Source organism: Silene latifolia, chromosome 9, assembly GCF_048544455.1.
Source record: "Silene latifolia isolate original U9 population chromosome 9, ASM4854445v1, whole genome shotgun sequence".
In the NCBI taxonomy this organism is placed as follows: Eukaryota; Viridiplantae; Streptophyta; class Magnoliopsida; order Caryophyllales; family Caryophyllaceae; genus Silene; species Silene latifolia.
Genome location: NC_133534.1, coordinates 25,221,451 through 25,229,841, shown reverse-complemented (window position 1 = coordinate 25,229,841; position 8,391 = coordinate 25,221,451). Strand labels below are relative to the sequence as shown.

Genomic DNA, 8,391 nt, shown 5'->3' with positions numbered 1-8,391 from the left:
TGATGGGTTCAGTGTTCTCTATAACTGGTGCCCCTTCCCCCTCTTGTAGTATTTCTTTAGCTATGTAGTGAGGTAGTTCGATTAAGTCTGGGTCTCGGTCATCCTCATTATCATCGTAAACAAAATTGCATTCAGAATAACACAAAGAGTAAGCTGAATCTGATTTATTCATATTAAATTTTGAAAAGAGTTGAAACAAAGAAGCCATCTGTTCAGTAGTCAGTGGCGGTAAAGGAACAGCTGTCGGGACATTTCCCGGACTACTGTTACTACTCGATGCTATGCTAGGAGAAACAAGGGGATTGGGAGTGACGACATGACTTCTCTAGACTCTGACTCCAACTCTGACTCTGACTCGAATTCGTTGTCTTCTGGTTCTCCTTTGAACATCTCTCCTTCTCCAGTGGTAAGCTTGAAGAGTCTTCCTTGGTTGTTGGTCCATTTGATTGACTTTCTCCATCCTTTTTGCTGATTTGAACTGGTTTTTGTGATCAACGCGGTAGGGTTGAAGTGGTCATCCTAAAGTATCATGGTAATGATCTCGTCCTGTGCGGCTAACAAATCGATCTTCTCCAAACAATAAGTTAACAGCTTGTTCGTCTAAGCAAGGTGCTTGACGAGTTTTGACGGTAGGAACCGTTTCCGAAGGAATGAAGTAGCAATCGTGAAAGATCTCGATTCCAGCTAGTCGCTTTTTTATGTAGTGCCAAGGTTCGGGAAACCCGTGAAAGCGTTCTTGACTCCCTTCTCTAACGAAGTATCCATTTAGGGCGAGGAGGTAGGGTCGCATTTGGATTCCCATGTACTTGCGGTTTTGGAACTGTGTGAGCATTTCTAGAGCTTCTTCTTTAGTGGGTTTGTATCCTAATCGCAGAGGTATTATTTGAGAGTTTCCTTCTTTGTAAGGTGCAAAGGTATTTCTTTGGACATGATTCAATGGCATTCCCGGGAAGTATCCCCGAGACTTGAGTATGTGGTTGACCACTAAATTAGAGTGGGGATTGAAGTACAAAGGTGCCAACTCGCTCTCTACAAGGTTTATGCTATGGAAGCCCCCCAAGCTCATATACTGGATCTGCAATCACTTGGTTGCTTGACATCTTTTCTATTACTGCCTTGATAAGTGACGAAGTGATCATCACCACTTTGCCATCCAGTGGGATCTTGATCTTCTGGTGGAGGGTGGATGTTACCGCTTTGGAAGCGTGAATCCAGGGTCTTCCCAGAAGTATGTTGAAGGATGCTTCAATGTCCACTATTTGAAAGTTAACCTTTCGCTCAATTGGCCCTGTGACTATGGTGAGGTTGACTAGTCCTACCACTTTTCGTCGTGTACCATCATATGCGCGAACACCTTGGTTGGTAGGGGTCCAGTCTGATTCTTTCATGCCTAACTTATATGCCGTTTTCAATGGTATGACATTGACCGCCGAGCCATCATCTACCAAAGTCATTGGCACATTCTTCTATAAGCAAATGACGGTGATGTATAGAGCCAAGTTGTGACTAGCACCGAAAGGTGGCAAGTCCTCATCCGAGAAAGTAACTGGGTTACTTAGCTTAGTGGAATCTTGGAAGAACAAGTTGACTACATCCTCAGGTGTAGAGTCATGTGCTAGATTTAATTTAGCCAAGGCTTGTAGGAATGCTTGGCGATGAGGGAATGAGCTTGCAACTAATTGCCAGACTGAAAGATCAGCCTTTGTCTTCTGTAGTTGTTTTAGTAAATGGTCGGTAGATGTATCCTCACCATCATTTGGTGTGACGACGTTGGTGTTAGCAAGTGGACCATTAGCTATGGGACCATTCTGAGAAACATTTTGATATGGACGCCCTGAACGAGTAAGGTGGTCTATATCTTGGTCTTCACTATTCTTGACTATCTCCTCACTGACTTTGACTAGGTAGTGTTCGGTGAGGTATTCGTCTACGTCGTCATCGGCCCATACTCCATTGATAGTAGCGAATTCTCTCAACCTTATGATTTCGGCTTCCAAGTGAATGATTTGGTCGATTAGCTCATCAACCACGGCTACTACTTCTTGCATTGTAGAATTTCGAGAGGGAATAGTGGCGCACGTTCCTTAGGCATGGTTCTTGGATTACGTAGGGATGACACTACACTTTCTAGTTCTCAGACTTGTATATTCACACTTCTTGCCCATGCGATAAAGTCGGTGATGGTAGGGGAAATGGTAGAGCAACTCCCCTCATCTTCTATTGCATGGATCTCATCTTCGACTGGAGAAATGAGGTGTGAACAATCTAAGGTAGATTCTTCACTTGTGATCATCAGAACTCCAAGAGGATTCTGAGTATTGTTAGGCTTACCTCCAGGCGGTATTGGTAGGCGACCGTGTTGGGCCCAAAATTATCCTGCCTGACCTAACATAGGCCAGGCAACAACCAAAGACAACTTCCAGGCAAAAGACATCTGAAACCAGGCATTGATTCAACACGGATAGGCACCAAGCAGGAATTGATACAAGACAGGCGATAATCAACCTGAGCAACCTGGGAGGAAAATAACTCAGGCACAACAGGCAAAGACTAGGCAATCAACATATGTTCCCTATAAACAAGGAAGACTAATTCAAAGAAGAAAATATAAGAAGCATAGTCAAAAGCAACGGTTGAAGAGATGGCAACCACCTCCGGGTAAATATGGCACATTCCCTATTTACCAGGAACCCTAAACGGCATAGAGGGAGGGGCAGAAATCAAGTATAAATAGAAGAGAAAACAAAATCAGAAGGATGATGACATACATTCTCATTTTCACCTACTCTTTTATATTCTTAAGCATTATAATTTCGCCTGTCACGCCTGATATATCTATACTCTGTCAGGCTACCTAAAATCATAGTAACAATCACTCATGGCTTGGTACCCGTGGTTTTTTCCCTTATTCCCAGGGTTTTTCCACGTATAAAATCTTTGTGTCATTATTTATTAGTTCATTTTGCACCTAACTATACTAATCAGGCGAGTTGTTTGAGTTAGATCACCCTACATATAAATTCCGGGATATTCAAGGTCGATAAAAACCCACAAAAACAATTGGCGCCCACCGTGGGGCATCTAGCTCAAAAATAATCAAAGCCCATAACTAAACACCACAAAAAACTAAGAAAAGATGGCAGGAGATAGCGTTGACCAACAATTAGCTGCTGCCAAACAACAGTTGTTGGAAATAGAACAACTGAAACAAAAAATGGTCCAGTGCCGAAGCGTAGTGGCAAAATTGAAAGAATCGAGAATCTAGCCTAAAAATACAAATTTGGGAGAAAAAGCTTCAGGATCAAAGTTGAAAGTCCAGCCTGGCACACCATTCTCCTCAATCATAAGGAACATTGATTTCTCCAATATTGGTACTCCTACTCCATCAAAGTCCAAAGCAGGAGAAGAGACAAACTCAAGAGAACTCCAAAATGAAGAGACCTCATCAGATCAGACTAACACGACCATTATGATGGCTATGCTCCAGGAAATCCAAAAACTTCATGAGAGATTTGAAAAGATTCTAGGAGTTCCTACCCCAATTGAAGAAGCAAATCCAGAGAGCTATGCTGATTCACCCTTTGTGGATGAAATAGCAAAAATAGACCTGCCAAAGAAATTTGTGATTCCCTCAATGAGAATCTATGATGGAACCACAGATCCACAAAACCATGTTGCCTATTACAAGCAAAGGATGCTTTGGCAAAGATCAATTCCCAGTGAACTACGTCAAGTCTGCATGTGTAAGGGATTTGGAACATCTCTGAACGGACCTGCCCTGCAATGGTACATAAACCTGCCAAATGGAAGCATCAAGTCCTTTGCTGACCTGGTCAATTCTCTCAATCATCAGTTTGCCAGCAGCAGGGAACTAGAAAAGAGATCCAGTGACCTATACAGGGTTAAACAAAAGCCTAGAGAATCCATCCGATCCTACATGACAAGATTCAATAAAGAAAAAGTTTCAATCCCCAGATGTGATGTTGGAACAGCCGTTGAAGCTTTCAGGCAAGGGCTACCCCTGGACAGTGATTTCTACGATACAATGACCATGAAGCCCTGTCATACCTTTGAAGACGTCCAAGCATTAGCCATAGGCTACATCAGGCTGGAAGAAGACAAAGGCTACAAGGTAGACAATGTTGACAGTAATTCGGGATACGACAAAGTCAACAGAAAGAGTTCTAACCACAGAGGAAGCAGTTCCAGACCATCTCCTTACACAAGACCAGACAGATCAGAAGTCAACTACACATATGAACAACGAGGTAACTCCTATACTCATCCTCCTATTCAAGAATATAACTTCTCTGTTGACATTGCAGGACTGATCAAAAGACTTGACCATATGGGAGACATTGTCAAGTGGCCAAAGAAGTCAGACAACCCCAACCCAAGGAAGGATACCACCAAATGGTGTGAATTTCACATGGATATAGGGCACACAATAGAATAATGCCTGGGATTACGCAGACAAGTGGCTTACCTGCTAAAGAAAGGATACCTGAAAGACCTAATGCCAACAAAAAGTAGGGAGGATGATGGAACAAGAAGAAACACAGAAAGGCAACAACGTGATCTGCCCCCTGCACCACCCATCTATGAAGTCAAATTCATCAATGGAGGATCAGAAATTTGTGGCCTGACCAGATCAGCTGCAAAGAAAATTGCCAGGGAGTCAAAAATGAAATCTCCTTTTAAACCTAGCAATTTACCTCAAATTACTTTTGACGACACTGATATGCAGGGCATTCCAGACCTCCACCATGATAGCCTGGTCATCACCATGCAAATAGGGACTTCACGTGTCATGAGAATCCTGGTAGATGGAGACAGTTCAGTAAACCTGATCATGATTGATGTCCTTGAAGCAATGAAGATTGATGAAAGCCAAATCATAAAGAAGTCTAATGTCCTAGTAGGATTCATTGGAGAAACAAGGAACACACTGGGAGAAATACACCTTGTGACACCCTTAAATCTAGCCTTAATTAATTACGTAAATTCTACAGAAAAACTGGTAGGATATGTTTGTAAATGGTTCAACTAGTCAAAAACCTGCAATTTCAAAAAAATTTCTTCCTAAACCATTCACAACCAATCCAACTCAAGAAGAGTGTCAAAAACCCTGCAAAAGCTGATAAACTAATTTACATACATAACTAAAGACGCGGAAATATAAGGATACAAACCAACATAGAAAAGGGAGACATATGTCCCTTCAAATTATATACAAAACCAAAAGGGAAAAGGTTTACTAATAGAATAGCTAAACTAGGTCCAAGGTTCCTTGCTCACTAGCTCGTCTGTGACCCCAACTAAGCATCAACAACCTGTCAATCGCATTTTATACAAACACGAAAGCCACAATTCAGTGGGGAGTAACTTCGAGTCCTCCCAGCCACGAATCGTCAAAATTAATGTACATGTAGTAAAACATGTAAACAAGATGATAAATAATTCAATTATCAATTATTCTAACATATGAGCCCTAAACTGACCAAACTAAACTAACATGTGAAACATATAACAAATTGTAATCCAAACTCTATCAACCATAGCCGGCTTGCATCTCACCTTCTATGATTCATAGAATCATCAAACAAGAAAGGGCAATATATCAAAGACAGGCATAAGTTCTTAGTCCCGTCAATAGTCACTTTGTAACTCGAGTCTATACCACGAGGTAGGGAAGGTAATCGAACCGGTATCTTGGCTCAGCGGTTAATATTAATAAAACATGTCCAAGAGACAACACAAGCCTAGCCTAAAATCTGCGCAGACCTAGACATGCGGATACACACCACCGCACCCAAGACCCACAACTTTTTTTAAAACAAAGTGAAGTGAGTACCCTAAGGACACCACCGAAGGGTTGGCTAGTACTTAAGCTGACCACTTACTATCAAAATAAGTAACTGAGGTCATGCCCCGACTTGGATAAACATCCACTAGTCAGGAACACAAAGGCTATCAAGCAGTGAACATATACTCGTCAAAGACTATAAAGACCTATCTATGATGAAGGCCGAAATACTCACCTAGGACCTAGTCCCAACTAGTCCCAGCTTGAATACTTTAGCCCACACCACACAAGACTCACCACACAAGTCAAATAAGACACCCACTTAACCATAAGAGGGCAAAAAGTCCTACTTACCAACCTAAATTCTAATATTCTATCATGGGAAAGGCTATATAAATGTCTAATCAGCAGATAAACCAACAGAATCCTCAATACCAATTTCCAATTCTAACAATATTAACCAAATTAAAGGCTTCTGGGAAACTAGGGCCGTTTTTACAATATAAAAAGCTACTTAAATCAACTAATTACACATGTGAGATAAAAAATGTAATGAATGGCCTAAAACAAGAAAAAGGCCGGCTATCTAATTCATTCAAAATTTCATCCAACCGAATTTTTACCCGCAACCCCAGCCCTGCGACAGGTACGGGTTAAATTGCGGCTGACCAATCACTCAATTGACTGACATCGAATCAGTCAAAGGGATTAAGGCTCAGTTTTCGGCACAATCAACAAAGCATTACAATTATCGCTATACAATTCATTCTGAGCCTATTATTTACAATTTCATTTTGTAAACTATCCTAACATGTGATAACTATTAATATAAGCATAGTTTTACCCTTAACATAATTTTTATTACTAATATGATTCAATTCCTAAAGTGTACTCATACTAACTATGTCATTAATAAACCCGAAATGACGAATTTTACATGGAAATCCGCGAAACAAGCAACGGACCGACCCGGGCCCGCCGTGGGCTAGCCGTGGGCCTGACACGGGCCTGCTGCCCGTCCCCCTACACCACCATTTTTTTCCATTTTTGTCTAGTAAAAGACCGTCTGAACATTAATTAATCGTCCCCAATTCAACTTTATTAATTTATACTAACAAAAGGCATAAATTAAACATGCATGCAACGAATTTTACATGTGAAAACTACTATTCAAACAAAAATTCACCAAACATACAAAAACCAAAAACATGTGACGATCTTTCGTCGAGTAACTCGAAATATGTTACCTTAAGCTAGAAAAAAGAGCAATTAGCACCTCAAACCCAAATCCTAACTAGCAACTATCCGCTATCTTCGATAATATACGAGTCCCCAAACTCGTCTTCCAATTCTTCACCTAAATAAACCATAAAAACACCATAAATAAGCACCAAAACCGAAAATACCGAAATTTCATCTTAAAACAACTTAATGAAAATTGAAATTAGAACATACTAAGTTGTAGATCTCGGCGAGGGGATTCCGGAAAGGTAAATTTCGTGAAAATCCGATAAGAAACGAATAAATTATGGCCAAAACAGCTTGATTTTTGGTTGAAAATGGTGTTTTGGTTTTGAATGTTGAAGATGACGATGGAAGCAAGGAAAATCAGAAAAAAATAAAGGGGAAGGGGGGTTTGACGCGTGAAAGGGAGAAAGGAAAGGAGGGAGTCGGGTTTGAGTCGGGATTTTTCGAGTCGGTTTTGACTCGTTTCAATAATAATTAAAACCGTAAGTCAAACGCAAATTCCGTCAAGACCAAAATTCTTAAACACGAGATTACAAGAAAATTGAGTATTCATACTACCAATTTCCAAATTCGTTTACCCAACGTTCAAAAGAATTGTCATTTTCCCCCCGATACGACCTTATTTCGAAATAAAAAGTTTTACACGGTTTAAACTATTTTTAAACATCTCGAAACTATCAAAATAAATACTTTTCTTCAAAATATAATAAAATTATATTTCTTTGAATTATTTTTACTTTAAATACTTAAATATCACTTTTATTTGATTAATTAATTATTTTCGAAATATATTAACGGTCCAAAATTACGGGGCGTTACAATCACCCCTCCTTTTAAAAAGTTTCGTCCTCGAAACTTAGAAAGAGAATTTATAGTTATAAGAAAATATAGGTATCTTTTTCAATGAAACGGTGATACTCTTGTTGATCAGTCAAGAACATCCATATTCATATCAAGATATAAAAATATTTCTACACCAATAAATGAGAAAACCCATTATTGGGACGTCACCAACAACGAGATTCAACATTCACTAATGTTAAAACCATTGAAAATCATACAAGCATTTTCAAATTTTTAGTTTAAAATTCTATAATAAGAACAATATCTTTACTAATTATGATTAAATAAGGCTTAGTAACTCGGGAAAAGAGTAAGAAAAGGAATCATTACACAAAACGAGAAATAGCTTAGATATCCAATCGAACACTAGGGTTGAAAGAGAGTGAGAAATCATGTTCAAATGTTATAGAAAAAGGTCAATTTGTAAATTTACTCTAAGTAAATGAACCAAAAGTTTACTCAAACTATATAGAATCTATGCAAGATGGAAAACA

The 8,391-nt window shown here is 39.6% G+C and overlaps 1 long non-coding RNA gene across 1 annotated transcript; it reads right to left on the bottom strand.

The window, feature by feature from the left end:
• Nucleotides 1–4,988: 4,988 nt before the first annotated feature.
• LOC141602532 (uncharacterized) lies at nt 4,989–7,479 on the bottom strand. Its single transcript, XR_012524508.1, has 3 exons — nt 7,262–7,479; nt 7,054–7,163; nt 4,989–5,333 (listed from the first exon to the last, which is right to left on the bottom strand). It is a non-coding gene; the product is annotated as an uncharacterized LOC141602532 (long non-coding RNA).
• Between the last annotated feature and the right edge of the window lie 912 nt (nt 7,480–8,391).